Here is a 15,139-nt window from a genome sequence, read left to right as displayed (position 1 = left end):
CAAAATAATTTTCTATAACTGGAGCAATAGTCTAGTTAGATAGCTTGGGTACTTAAAATCCCAAAACAAAATAGACTTTATGGGGGAACACTAACGCTCAGGTGGTGGAGTTCTTCAGTTAGTTGTGTGATAACCTATAAAACACACATACATGCATATACATACACACACACACACACACACACACACATATATATATATATATATATATATATACATACACACATATATATGTATATATATATATATATATATATATATATATATATACAGTATCTCACAAAAGTGAGTATACCCCTCACATTTTTGTAAATATTTTATTATATCTTTTCATGTCACAACACTGAAGATACTTTGCTACAATGTAAAGTAGTGAGTGTACAGCCTGTATAACAGTGTAAATTTGCTGTCCCCTCAAAATAACTCAACACACAGCTATTAATGTCTAAACCGTTGGCAACAAAAGTTAGTAGACCCCTAAGTGTAAATGTCCAAATTGGGCCCAATTAGCAATTCCCCCCCCCCCCCGGTGTCATGTGACTCAGTGTTACAAAGTCTCAGGTGTGAATGGGGAGCAGGTGTGTTAAATTTGTTGTTATCGCTCTCACTCTCTCTCATACTGGTCACTGGAAGTTCAACATGGCATCTCATGGCAAAGAACTTTCTGAGGATCTGAAAAAAATAATTGTTGCTCTACATAAAGATGGCCTAGGCTATAAGAAGATTGCCAAGACCCTGAAACTGAGCTGCAGCACGGTGGGCAAGACCATAAAGCAGTTTCACAGGACAGGTTCCACTCAGAACAGGCCTCGCCATGGTCGACCAAAAAAGTTGAGTGCATATGCCCAGCGTCATATCCAGAGGTTGTTTTTTGGAAATAGACATATAGCCTGTCAGTGCTCAGACCATACACCACACACTGCATCAATTTGGTCTGCATGGCTGTCTTTCCAGAAGGAAGCCTCTTCTAAAGATGATACACAAGAAAGCCCGCAGTTTGCTGAAGACAAGCAGACTAAGGACATGGATTACTGGAACCATGTCCTGTGGTCCGATGAGACCAAGATAAACTTTTCTGGTTCTGATGATGTCAAGCGTGTGTGGCGGCAACCAGGTGAGGAGTACAAAGACAAGTGTGTCTTACCTACAGTCAAGTATGGTGGTGGGTGTGTCATGGTCTGGGCCTGCATGAGCGCTGCCGGCACTGGAGAGCTACAGTTCATTGAGGGAACCATAAATACCAACATGTACTGTGACATAATGAAGCAGAGCTTCAGAGACTGGGCCGCAGGACAGTATTCCAACATGATAACGACACCAAACACACCTCAAAGACGACCACTGCCATGCTAAAGAAGCTGAGGGTAAAGGTGATGGACTGGCCAAGCATGTCTCCAGGCCTAAACCCTATTGAGCTGTGGGGCATCCTCAAACGGAAGGTGGGGGAGCGCAAGGTCTCTAACATCCATCAGCTCCTTTATGTCGTCATGGAGGAGGAGAAGAGGACTCCAGTGGCAACCTGTTAAAGTGAATGTAAATTTTCCTGTTGTTATTAATAAATATTGATTCATCCTAGCTGTATTAGCAAAATCGCATTTTTTTTTTATTAAAAAATTGAAAATCTACGATTATATGCGAGTTTTTTACTTATCTCCGTTTGTGCTTTCAGCTCCTCCCATCCATTACTTCCCTGTTTCCTTCCTCATAACGTCTAGAGCGGTCCCACCCGCTCTATGACGTTTAGCAATGCTTGTTCACAGTGTCTTAATCTTGTGCGCATGCGTTTAACTTTTAGTGACTGATTTGCGCATGCGTTTGTGAACCTCATTGCGATCGCGATCGTAGTAATCTAACTAGTCCGAGTCAATAGAGTACTGTTGTGGCTCCTGGCTTTTTATGCGCATGCGAACAGCGTGAACGCGCAGCGCTTTGATATCCAGCTGTTTGTTTTACGCATGCGCATAGAAAATACGCATGCGCATAAAGAAAAAATGACGTTTGAAAAAAGGGGCTGGACGCCACGGGGTAATGACGATTATTAGTTGTGTTAAGTGTCAATCAAATTAAAAAAAGCGGAAAAAAATGGCGGGCGGAGGGAGAGAGCGAGACGAAGATAACTAGATAAGTCTAATAATAGATCTAATGTTATTTATTTAAAAAAATGATGACTTAAACTTATGCTATTTTTGGTTGCTCAAGCTTTTCGCATTGTGTGCTATCTGTGACTTTACATCCACTTTAAGCTCTGTTGAACTCCATGCCCATGGTTAAGGCAGTGCTGGAAAATAATGGTGGCCACACAAAATATTGACACTTTGGGCCCAATTTGGACATTTCCACTTAGGGGTGTACTTACTTTTGTTGCCAACGGTTTAGACATTAATGGCTGTGTGTTAAGTTATTTTGAAGGGACAGCAAATTTACACTGTTATACAGGCCGTACACTCACTACTTTACATTGTAGCAAAGTGTCATTTCTTCAGTGTTGTCACATGAAAAGATATAATAAAATATTTACAAAAATGTGAGGGTGTACTCATTTTTTTGAGATACTGTATATACACACACATACATATACATATTAAGAGCAAATGGTCCTCACTCACTGTTAAACAAAGTAATACACTATTTGTATTGAAAAAAATCCTTTGAAAAAAATCCAGTGAGTGTGGACCATTTGCTCTTAAAGGGGCAGTATACACCAATGTTCATATAACTGCATGTAACTATAAAGAATAATATGCATAGATACTGATATAAAAATCCAGTATAAAACCTTTTAAAAACTTACTTAGAAGCTCCCAATTTAGCACTGTTGATGATATTTATCTGGGACACACACTGAAAAGGGCTGAGAGCTGAACCCCCCACTCCACTCTCCCCTGTATATGAAAAGATCCATTATACAAACAGAAGCAGCCTGAAGTCTCTATACATCAGTACACATCTAAAACTTTGGGGCTTGGTTAGGAGTCTTTTTTTTTTTTTTACAAAAACACACCCAGATGGGCTATATAAATGGATCATCTACAAAACATCTATGCAAAGAAAAATCTAGTGTACAATGTCCCTTTGTCTCCACAAAACATTTTTTTTATTATTCATAAATCTTTGTATCCTAAGTATTAAGTCCAAATATAAAGTAAATACTTCATTTTAATAGCATTTCATGTGCTTTGTTATAGCGATAATCATTTAATTCAGGTCTCAAAAAGTTCTACATTTTAAAGGGCTATTTTAGATGCCATTTGTAATAAAAACAAGATGAGTGTTAAGATGCTGTGTTAACATTTTAACCCTTCACATGTATTATCATATATGCATTATTCTTTGAGCGTGGCCAAGCACAAGATAATATACCTTGATTATCTGTTGCACTCCACTCATTTTAAGAATTAATCAAAATAATTTGCATTAGTAGTTATTACTTTGCTTACTTATTTATATTTAACTTCTATCGTAGCTGACATTCAGGGGTCAAGTCGGGCGGGAACGCATGGGAACGGAGTTCCTGCACTATTTTTGCAGGGGGAACTAAGTTCCCCCTGGACTGAGAACAAGAACACTCAGTAAATACTGCTGCTGCTGATGAGAGGAGCTGGAGCACAATCTTGTTAGAGGGATAGTGAGATCCTCTAGTAATGGGCAGTAACACTTCCTACAATACAATAAATGCAAGCCTGTCAGCGGTCCTGTTGTGTAATCACCCTGCACTGTGTGGAACATATGGTGCTTACATTTCTGTGTGGCTTGCTCTGGGGTTATTTAGCTCCCCTCAGCATAAATAGGACTATTGCACCTTAAGTGGGAAAGACTCTGTGAGAGAGGAGGAGTCTCAGGCCCAAAGGCAACTATTCAACCCTTTATTGGTTTTAATTTGCTTTCATTAACCAACGTGTATAGATTATATACATATAAATACAGTTTGTGTATGTGTGTTTGTGTATGTATGCATGTATGTATAAAACAATATTAATTGTGAGAGGGGTGGAAGTCTTAGTGAGTTCCCAATTTTTTTTTTTTTGTAGGACTTGACCCCTGCTGACATTTATAATTAAGCTTCAGAACATTTTGATGGTAAAATCTAATTTTGAAGTGAAAAGGTATATTTTGTTGATCTTTCTGATGACTTGCCTGTAGTAATCCTTTACTTAGAAGAGCCAGACTGTGACATACAGGAGTTCCTCTACATAAATGTGATTTTTTTTCTAATAGCAGCCTTCTTATCAACAGAAACCAGCAACCGTGAAAAATCTATACTTCTAAACATTTGTAGAGAATCCATTAGAACCCCTCTCACTGTATAACGGAGGGTTAGGTGTACGGAAATACTATAGACAGCTGGCAGCAGCACATTCAGGAGAGAAATTCCTGTTTGATCCCAAATGCTGTTATTTATTACAATAAATAAGTAAAAACAACAGATATAAAGAAAAGCTTAAATTATGGCATTCATTTCTTTACTATGGAAGACAATGATATTGTGAGTTAGAAGGTTATAGTTACCTCAAAAAAGCATTTGGTTAAACTATCTGCTTTGATTTTTATTTCCCAGTGTTGAAAATGAATTAAAAAAGAAGTGGGGGGGGAAATGCATTCACACTACAAATGCCAGCTAAACATATCAGCGGGTTCAACATGTACTGAAACACAGAGATGCTGTTTCTGTCAGACTAACTCTGCATCTGATGCTGAAGAGGAGTCTGCAGTGCTGATCTGGTATCACACGTTTACTATAATAAATCCTTTTGTGATCATATATTACTGAGAGAACAAAACAATCATTAGTGCACCAGGGGAAGTTGTGGAAAATAAAACCAGACTGAGCAATAGTAGGACATCCTATCATAGACTTGGCAAATTGTCAAAAAAATGTGTCTGCAAAAAAAGTCAGGTGGTCTCCTTTGTTCCAGGTTTAGCAATCTAGTTGATTCTGTTTATTTTATACTAGAGCACCTTATTTGACAGCAGTACGTCCTAGAAGAACTGTATATCTTTAAAAAAAAAAAAAAAGAACAAGCCCTTGAAATACCTTGAAATAGGCAGCAGCCATATTTAGCTGGAATGAACTTCTGTATTTTTATTTCCAGTGAATTGTAATTGTGGCTTGTGGTCTTGTATGATTTCTAATCCCTGAGCACAAATCTAGCTGTGAACAAAATTGCATATAGCTATTGAGTCAGACATAATGTGTAGGAGCCAGGCTGGCAGCTCTCGTATATAGATGTGTTACACAGAATGAAATGTTTCAGCGTCAGTTCGCTCAGGATCTGTCCACGTAGTCACAAGGACTCCGTTATTTAATGAAAATGGACTGGGTTAATAGAACTGCGATTTCTAGGCCCGCACAATCACTGATTGTTGGGACATTCATAATTACCAATGCATTTGCACGCAGATGAATGCATATCATTTGCATGTAAATGCAGAGTTTTTCATCCAATAAAAGAGCTTGTGAGGCCTCTCAAAATAACCAAGTGTGTGTGGCTGACATTTTCATTTGAACTGAAACGTTTTTAGAGTTGAAAATCACTATTGTATATTATGCTTTGGAATCTAATGCCTTAGAGCATATTACAAGATTCCCCTCCTTAGTAAAACACAATTACAGGATTTAAAATAATGTCTAAAAAGTATATTTTTTAACACCTACTTCAACATGTAGCTTTCCTCAAGAAAAAAAAATGTTTTGAGAAAATTTCAAAGGCTATAAGAAGCATAATTCTAAAACCAAAAAAAAAATGATGTTATACTTTCAACTCGGCACATTTATCAATAACTAAATGCTTACAAAAGAAACTAATTTGCTTCCTCTTCATTGAGAATTCTAATGACAATGTTTTACAACAAAAAAAAACAACAACAAAAAAATCAGCAATAACAATAACTATGTTGTAGAATTATTCACTAAATCTCCTCCATTACTCCATTAAAGGGACACTTAACCCACATTTTTTCTTTCGTGATTCAGTTAGAGCATGCAATTTTAAGCAACTTTCTAATTTACTCCTATTATCAAGTTTTCTTCTGGACAGCACTTTTTATTGGTGGATGAATTTATCCACCAATCAGCAAGGACAATCCAGGTTGTTCACCAAAAATGGGCCGGCATCTAAACTTACATTCTTGCATTTCAAATAAAGATACCAAGAGAATGAAGAAAATTTGATAATAGGAGTAAATTAGAAAGTTGCTTAACATTTCATGCTCTGTCTTAATCACAAAAGAAAAAATTTGGGTTCAGTGTTCCTTTAAGCAAAATATCTGAGCTTATTTATACACAATGGTGCAAGAGAAGTCAGTAAAGTAAATGTAACTCATGATTCAGAAAGAGCATGTAACTTTAAAGGGACATTCTTTTAAACATTGAAATGCACATAGATGAATTACATCTTTGAATAGAAACACATTTGCAATACACATGTATTGGTAAAATGCTTCTTGTGCAAGTTATCACTGTTTTAGTGTTAACATTTTTCTCTGCACGTGCATGTGAAGCATAGCTAGATATTCTCAGTGCACCAGGTTTTTTTAATACTGCAGCTGCTCAGAGCACCAGTGGGGGTTGTATCATGTCAGCAATGATGCAAAGTGAGTCATTACCAGATGGTACAAGCATATTATTCTCTCTGAGCAAGTGCTGTGTTTAAAATGCTGGTGCCGGTGCATAATTAAATACACATTTGAGTAATCGGTTTTAGTAGAAGCATTTTTGCTAATACATGTATACAACAAAAATGCTTCTATTCAACACTGAAATGCATCCATGTAGATTCTGATTTTGGTTGGACTGTCCCTTTAAACAACTTTCCAGTTTACTTCAAGTTTGTTTTGGTCTCTTGCTATCCTCTGTTGGGAAGCAGCAATATACTACTGGGTGCTAGCGGAACAGATCTGATGTGCTGATGACAAGAATCATATATGTGCAGCCACCAATCAGCAGCTAGCTCTCAGTGGTGGGAAATAGTGAAAGAAGGAAACATGGTTGTTCTCTATAGAAGCAGATTAATTTGTTCCATATCTCAATCAGTGCAGCAGCCTGTCCACAAAACTATGTAAGCATTCATTTAGGTGGATATATTTAGAATCATCACATGCATAATTAAAAAAAATTGTATAGCTCAACAGTCATAAAAATGTCATCATTTAAAACCCAGGCCAGGGCCGGATTTCCCATTAGGCACAGTAGGCATGTGCCTACAGGCGCCTTGCAGTGAGGGGCGCCTGCCTGTCAGTAATAAAAAATATATATTTTTTTTTTAATGAGGGCATTTATTTTAGTAAGAATTGTGCTGCCAGGTGCCTACAAAGTCGAGTGTTTCATTGGGAATATGTTACAGCAGTTGAGGGAGCCATGAAGGAGAGAGGGGCAAAGATTAAAATTAAACCCCTCCCATTTTCGCCAGGCATGTTTAGTTTCACTTTTATTTTATATAATTCTGTTGCCTCACACAGCCAAGCTCCATGCTGATGTGGTGCAGAAACTTTTTGTTGAGGAATGAAAGCTTCAGAACAGGTTAGGACTGTACAAGGCTTCTAATGCTGCCTAGAATGAAAACATAACAAGCAGAGCACTTTAACCCCTTGGCTACCAGAGAGGGTTGCAGTGTATTCACTTGTTATGTGCTGTATTCCTTTTTTATAGCCAGGAGTTTAAATTCTGCTTCAGGATGAATGTTTTTGTTCTATATAGGCCTTGGAGGTGAGGAGGTTATGTGGGTCTAGCTGCTCTGCTCTTTATTACAAGCTGCCAATTGTGATTTACAGCCTTTAGGGCACTTTAACAACAAAGTGTGTAGACTGTAAGGCTGTAAAATGTGTATGTGTGTAAACCACTCACATGGCATATTTGTTTGTATGTATGTATATGTATGTGTATATATATATATATATATATATATATATATACACATACACACACATCACACACACACACACACACACACACACACACACACAACACACATATATATATACACACATACACACACATCACACACACACATATATATATATATACACATACACACACATCACACACACACACACATATATATATACACATACACACACATCACATTAAAAATAGTTAATCTGTTCTTTTATCAAGTAAGTGTGGTATTTTTGTATTGTGGTAAATTGAATTTCTAATTTTAAACACATTTGTTGACCCCTGGATTACATATAATCTACAACATTCCATGTTTTCCTTTGAGAGCAACATCATATGATATTTATATTTCAGAACAAAATAAATGTAACATCTGTGTGTATTTGTACCAAAAATATCAGAGTTTACAAGATTTTTTTCATGTAGTGGAAAAAAATACCTACATTTTATATTTTCTTCCACTGGCTGCACAGGTTGTTGATGGTGATGAGCTTGCATGCTGCTAGTTTTAATATTGCTATTGTTTACACAAAACTGTGTTTAACTCCAACAAAATGTTAAGCACATAGTCAAAGTCATCTCCAGAAAAGCAATACACTAATGGCTTGTCAATAAACATGTCCTATGAGCCCATCTGGGTCTGCACAGATGTGTATTGCTGACTCAGAACTGACATTGACTATGTGTTTAACTCTTTTGCAAGAGACTAACATACTTCTGTGCAAGCACTAGTGCAATAATAAAATGCCCAGCAAACTGTCACATTTTATGTCCCTTTAAATAGGGTTTTCTTTAGAATATTTTGCATTAAAAGTTTAACATGATTTGTTTTTGTTATACATAATGGAAATTGTATGGCCATTTGAGTCAAGTGAATATTGATGTTTGGTGTAGCTTCCATTACAACAAATATTGCAATTGGTGTGTGTATTTGTGTATCTCCATAAAAGGGAAAATGTAATTTTACATCTAATATTTATTTTTAGTTGTCCTAAATAATAATTAAAAAAAGTCCTATTTTTTTCCACTTTTTTTCTGGGGGGGTGGGGGGGGGGTGGGGGGGGTGGCGCTTCAGGTTTTTGTGCCTACAGCCACCTGAGATGTAAATCCGGCCCTGACCCAGGCTACTTGATTTAATGTATACAGAGGGGCTGCACGCTTAGGGGTCTGATCTGATGTTAGTATGTGACAGAAAAAGGAGCTGCAGTGCCTTGGTATTGAATCTGAGGTATGAAATAAAGTATGTGACTTATAGAGGGGCTGCAGGACCAGGGATCTTCTTATCTGATGTGGACATGTGCTTATCAAACAGGCCTAGGCTGACCATATTGCCGCTTTAAGAAGGAACACATATGAAAAATACATATGTCAGGGTTCTTATACAAAACATTTCTTTAAACAGCCCTGAAAACAGCCCTGACATATGTATTTTTCATATGTGTCCCTTTTTAAAGCGGCAATATGGTCAGCCTAACACTGGTTATGTGGCTTAAAGAAGGTTTCCAGGACTTAATGTATGTGGTTTATAGAGGGGTGTGGGCCTCGCAGTGTGATCAGATGTGAGTATGTGACTGACTGTCTGCAGGGTCAGGAGTCTGATCCAGGGTGGTTGTGTGACTGAAAGAGATTAGGGTCTAATGTGAGTATGCAGCTGGCAAAAGGGCAGCAGGACCAGAGGTCTAATTACATTATCTATCTATCTATCTATCTATCTATCTATCTATCTATCTATCTATATATACTGTATATATATATTCCTATATAGTTTACTGTTCGACATTGTTTTAGTACTATGAGAACACTGACAATATATTTACTGCATAGAACTTGCAATTAGATGTATCACTTAGATTGTGTTAACAGAATGAATCATTTAACCCATTTACTTCAGAGCTGCATTGAAGGCATATGAGCAGTACGGTATAAGTATGTTTTACTGAGTCTCAGTGTGACCTCATTCTGAATATTCTAAGTCTAAAGAGAATAATGTGACGTTCATTTTGTAGCGTAGTTATGTTTCTAATAAAATCTACACAAATAACTAACGCACATTTTAAAATAATGACAAATTCTGAACGTACTTGAAAAACTGGAAGGGATGTATCACATGCACATTCCTTTAATGGTGATTTTTAATGTGATTCAGTCATTATGTTTACATCTAGATAATGCTCAGTAGTGCACTTTCTGCCCTTGTTGCTAAATAATCCAATAGCATTAGCTAAAGGGGCTGACAAAATACATAAAACATATCTGGTTTTACAAGACATCAGGATTATGCAGATGAACGTTACTATCAAGATTTGTTTTGTTTATTGCATTTTGGCTTTGCTTCCATATAATATTTTTTTTGTGTGTGTGTGCACGCTCCAGGGCCTACCTCAGTATGCTGTCATGAAAAGCTGCTAATTTTCAACAAATGATACCCAGAATAAGAGGTGAATTTGAAGTATGATGTAAATTGGATTTTTTTAAATATATTTTTAATAACATTTAAAGAAATGCAGGAAAGTCACAGAAATCAAATAAGAAAGATTTTTTTAATTGTGGGGGACTTCAAGAATGCCTGGGATAGACATTTATACTTTTAGGAAACTTGTTGAGCCTATGGTTCTTATCTGCTGCCAAACTCTGTTTCTATGGACAGTGTACTATAAAATTGTTTTTCACTTAATGTGTTTCCAATTACGTTTTTTTTTTTTTTTAAGTTTTTTTTTTAAATTTTTTTTTTTTATTGAAATAAAGAAAAAGCATACATTAATCTTGTTACAATTAGTCATACATTGTCTTAAGCATTTCAACAAATGTTAGGTAACTTAGGTATTAGTTAAGACATCTTCAGAATAATGTATACTGTAACACTATAACTGGGAATTAGGAAGATAGAAGTTGAATGTTTATTAGTGTCCAAGTCTATCTTAATGGGGATTTCCTTTCCCAGCCTTTGAGCTTGCATTTTTAAATGTTAGTTCTAATTTTTCTCTTCCCCTGTCCTTTTTCCCTTCTTTTCTTTTCTCCTTTTCCCCTTTCCTTTAGAGGTTTTATTGAGATTGAGGGAAATAGCTTATAAACATAACTAAACATAATACCTTTTGTAGGAACAGTAACTCTGAGGAACATCAAATGTACAAAGAATAACTTTTTATGAAAGAGACGCCGTCATAGAAAAGGAATCAAATAATATGGTTTGGTGTAAACATGTGGATCTCAGCTATGACACCTGGGTACACTATCCAACTAGGAGGCACCCAATAGAACTAACTCAGTGCACATCTAGCCTCCTACTCAATCCAGTTGGGCCCCCCTATTCCATCCTGGCTAGCTCCCAGAAGCTTCTTCGAAGCATAGGGGTTGTATTCGTAACTATGATGGGTTCCGAGGGGGACATTTTAGAACAGTATCACGTAATGATGGGAGGGATTAGAAGCGGTTCTATAGCTGATGTGTATAGGTCAGCAATTCCAAAAATTTATCATGTTGTCTCAGGCAGTGGAGCAGATGGGTAAGAGAAAAAAAAAAAAAAAGAAGGGGGGGGGGTATGGGGGAAGGGTCAGTTAAATTAAAGGGAGGGGGTTAGACATACAATGGGGGGGGAAGGGGTGAGGTAGCATCTCTAGATCCCTAGTACCAGTTTGATAACCAGCTTATCAGACCATACATCTCGCCTGACAATTCACTTACTTCCCATGGGCGCTTGTCTATGCACCCATAGGTCCCGTATCTTCCAGTATGCCTCCATCCTGTCCAGGTGGAGGTAGAATCCCTTTTCCATTAAAGCATAGGTTTCCAATATCTGTTGGACCCCAGTCAGGGAGGGCGAACTTGCCTGCCTCCACATTCTGGCTATTGATAATTTTGTAGCCGCAAACACAAAGATAGCCAATTGTTTATGGGCTTTGGGCCAACTACTAGGAAAAATGTTCAAGAGGGCCGTCTTGGGAACTCTTGGAATGGACAGCCCTGCGGATTCGCATAACTGGAAGACGCCGTCCCAGAGCCTTTCCAGGATCGGACATGACCACCAAATATGGAGATCTGAACCGACCTGACCGCAGCCTCTCCAGCATAGGGATGACTGTGAGGTGCCCATCCGGGCCAGTCTCTGTGGAGTGTAGTGCCACCTGAGGCAAATTTTCACATAGAGTTCAAGTGAATTCGCGCAATGTAAAGTTTTCTTCGTAAGGAGAATCGTTTGTTCCCAGATTTTGTCAGTGACTTGAATTCTTAAATCTCTCTCCCAAGCCTTCAGCTGCCACACCTCTTCTGCACAAATTTCCTTCATTATAAGTGAATAATGAGTGGATAAGGACCTCTGTAAGGATGTCCCAGATTTGCTTTTCTGCTCCCATGGGGTAAGATCTCTTAATCCCGTCATAGGAAAGCCCCAACTTACCAAGAATTTATGAAATCTTTCAAATTGGAACCAGGGGGGGATGTGAGTAATATTGTCTCTATCACTGAGGTTGGCTGGTTGGAGAGTGTTTCTCTGATAGAGATCAGACACACGTAGAAGGTTCCATCGCCTCCATTGAGGACCATGCGAGTTCGGAAGACCTCTGAGCAGACCAGGTATCGAGTGTATTGGAGATGGGTGAGGGGCAACATTTACATAATGTCTAACTGTTTTCCAGCAAACAATGGCTTGTTTAACTATTGGGTTGGATATAATCGAACTATCCGCTTTATAATCTGGGATCCATAATAGATCCCTGAGGGTGATATCCTGTGGAATGGAGAACTGTTCGACCCTCTTCCAACCCTGTGTTATATCGCTCATCTCCCATTGGGAGATATGGGTCAGTCTCGCTGCCTCATAATAGGTAATGATGCTGGGGAGGGAGACTCCTCCCAGGTGATATGGTCTCTGCAGCGTCCTTCTGGCAATTCTAGGTTTTTTGCCCTGCCAGACATGCCTGGCTATCAGTGCATCAAATTTTTCCAGGAGAGTGCGGGGGAGATTCAATGGGAGACAACGGAAATAGTACAATATTTTGGGCAGAATAGTCATTTTGACGGAGGCAATTCGTCCCATCCATGAGACCTCTCTGAATGACCATGAATTAAGGAGTTCTCGGATGTCAGAGAGGAGTTTATCATAATTTTTAGTTTTGACCACTTCAAGATCAGGGCCTATTTGAATTCCCAGGTGGGTGATCGTATCCGCCGCCCATTGGAAGTTATAGGTTTCTCTGAGAATCTCCTGTTCAAAGTGTGGAATATGGATTGCAAGAGCTTCAGTCTTGGCCACGTTGAGCTTATAAAAGCTCAGGGTACCAAATTGAGCGAGGAGTTCAAATAGGACTGGTAGGGAACCCAAGGGGTTGGTCAGAAAGAGGGTAACATCATCAGCAAATAATGCTATCTTTTCCCCCCCACCACCAACTTCCTCCACTCTACTGCTCACTGGGACACCTCTGATTAATGGGGAGTTTCTGATTGCCTGGGCCAGTGGTTCAATCGCTAGGGCAAACACGATGGGCGAGAGAGGGCAGCCTTGTCTCGTACCATTGGTGATGGGGAAACTCGAGGAACAAAAGCCCAAGCCTCGGACCTTGGCACTTGGCGAGCTATACAGAGCTTGTATCGCTAATACTATGTCCTTGGGAAACCCAAAGCAAAGTAAAACCTCCCATAAGTACTCCCATCTGACCCTGTCGAACGCTTTTTCCGCGTCTAGTGACAGGACCAGCATGGGAACCTGCCGTCTGTATGCCTCAGAGAATATATTCAATATGCGTCTGGTATTGTCTGGCCCCTCTCTGCCCAACGTGAATCCCACCTGGTCTGGGTGCAGAAGATTCGGGGCACAATTTCGAATATAGTTTTACATCTATATTAATGAGGGAAATGGGGCGATAGCTCCCACACTGAGATGGGTCCTTATTTGGTTTGGGAATGGTCAAGATAGTTGCCTCTAGTAGTTCCCCTCTGAATACACCTTTCTCTCTAGCCTCACCAAAAGTTTGGAGAAGCAGAGGAGATAGCTCCAGCCGAAAGGTTTTATAAAACCTGGCTGGAAATCCATCTGGACCTGGGGCCTTTCTGTTTTGGAGTTGAGTGATTGCTAATTTCAATTCCGCATTTGAAAATGGGGCCTGAACCTTGTCTATTTCTTTTTGAGACATGACAGGTAAATGTAGGTCTTTTAAAAAGGTTCTAATTTGGTCCCGGGAGGGGGCATTCTCCCCTTCCGTATGATGGAGATTGTATAGGCTTGAGTAAAAGGCTGCAAAGGTCTCTCCAATATCTTTAGGGGAGGTCACGCGTGTGTTCTCCTTTTTTATAAAGAGAATGCAGGATGCGGCCGCTCTACCTCTCAGTTTGTTTGCTAGTATGGTAGAGGCCTTGTTGCCCTGATAATATAAGAGTGTTTTGAACCTGCCGATTGCCTCCTGGATCCTATTGAGTTCCATTGCCTTAAGTTGGCTACGGATGGTATCTATCTCAACCGCCAGTTCCGGCGAGGGATTCAATTTATTGAGGCTTTCCTTAGTTCTAAGTTTAGCTACTACCAGGCCAAAGGGCGCTCCCCTTTGTTTCCTGATAGCTGCCTGTCTATGTATACAAACCCCTCTGATATAGGCCTTAAGAGCAGCCCAAAGTGTTTGATGGGAGGAGACCGAATTCAAGTTATGAGTTATGAATTCACTTAAAGAGTTGCGTATTAGGGGAAGGAACTCCGGATCAGACCACAATGAGTCTGGGAGTTTCCAACTGGGACACGCCGAGGAGTTCGTGCCAGAATCCAATGTCACCAAAATCGCATCATGGTCGGACCAGGCACATGTTTTGATCCTGGAATGTAAAGTAACATTAAGTGTCCATGTGTCCGTAAAAAAATAATCAAGCCTTGAGTAGGAGTGATGGGGTTTGGAGAAGTATGTGTAATCTTTAGTATTGGGGTGACAAGATCTCCAGATGTCAAATAAATTATGGTGGGAGATAAGTTCTCTAAATTTTTTAGCCGTGGATATCGAGTATGGGTCTATATCCTTACCCACCCGGACTCTTTTATCATAGAGTGGGTCCCATACCATATTAAAGTCGCCTCCTACCAGCAATCTACCCGTTCGGACCTTACATACATTCTGTAGTAGTGACTTTAAAAATTTCGGTTGATTCTGATTTGGGGCATACAGATTAACTAGTGTATAAACCTGTCCGTCAAGTTTGCATATTAAAATAAGGTACCTACCCTCTGGGTCTGTCTCTAAGTAGATTTTCTCATAGCCAACTTGGCTATGGATA

The 15,139-nt window shown here is 39.1% G+C and overlaps 1 protein-coding gene across 3 annotated transcripts in view; it reads left to right on the top strand.

The window, feature by feature from the left end:
• Window positions 1-15,139, top strand: part of FYN (FYN proto-oncogene, Src family tyrosine kinase) — a 444,200-nt gene that overhangs the window by 18,091 nt on the left and 410,970 nt on the right. The window contains exon 1 of one of the 3 annotated variants that reach the window (XM_053710872.1): window positions 7,482-7,516. The exons of the other annotated variants lie outside the window; for them this stretch is intronic. The gene's annotated coding sequence lies outside the window, so the exon portion shown is untranslated. Of the gene's footprint in view, window positions 1-7,481; window positions 7,517-15,139 lie in introns of those variants that run through there. 3 annotated transcript variants of the gene reach the window in all.

The sequence above is a fragment of the Bombina bombina genome, chromosome 4, assembly GCF_027579735.1.
Source record: "Bombina bombina isolate aBomBom1 chromosome 4, aBomBom1.pri, whole genome shotgun sequence".
Taxonomy (NCBI): domain Eukaryota; kingdom Metazoa; phylum Chordata; class Amphibia; order Anura; family Bombinatoridae; genus Bombina; species Bombina bombina.
The sequence above is the reverse complement of the archived record's forward strand: the minus strand, read 5'-3'. Positions and strand labels throughout refer to the sequence as shown.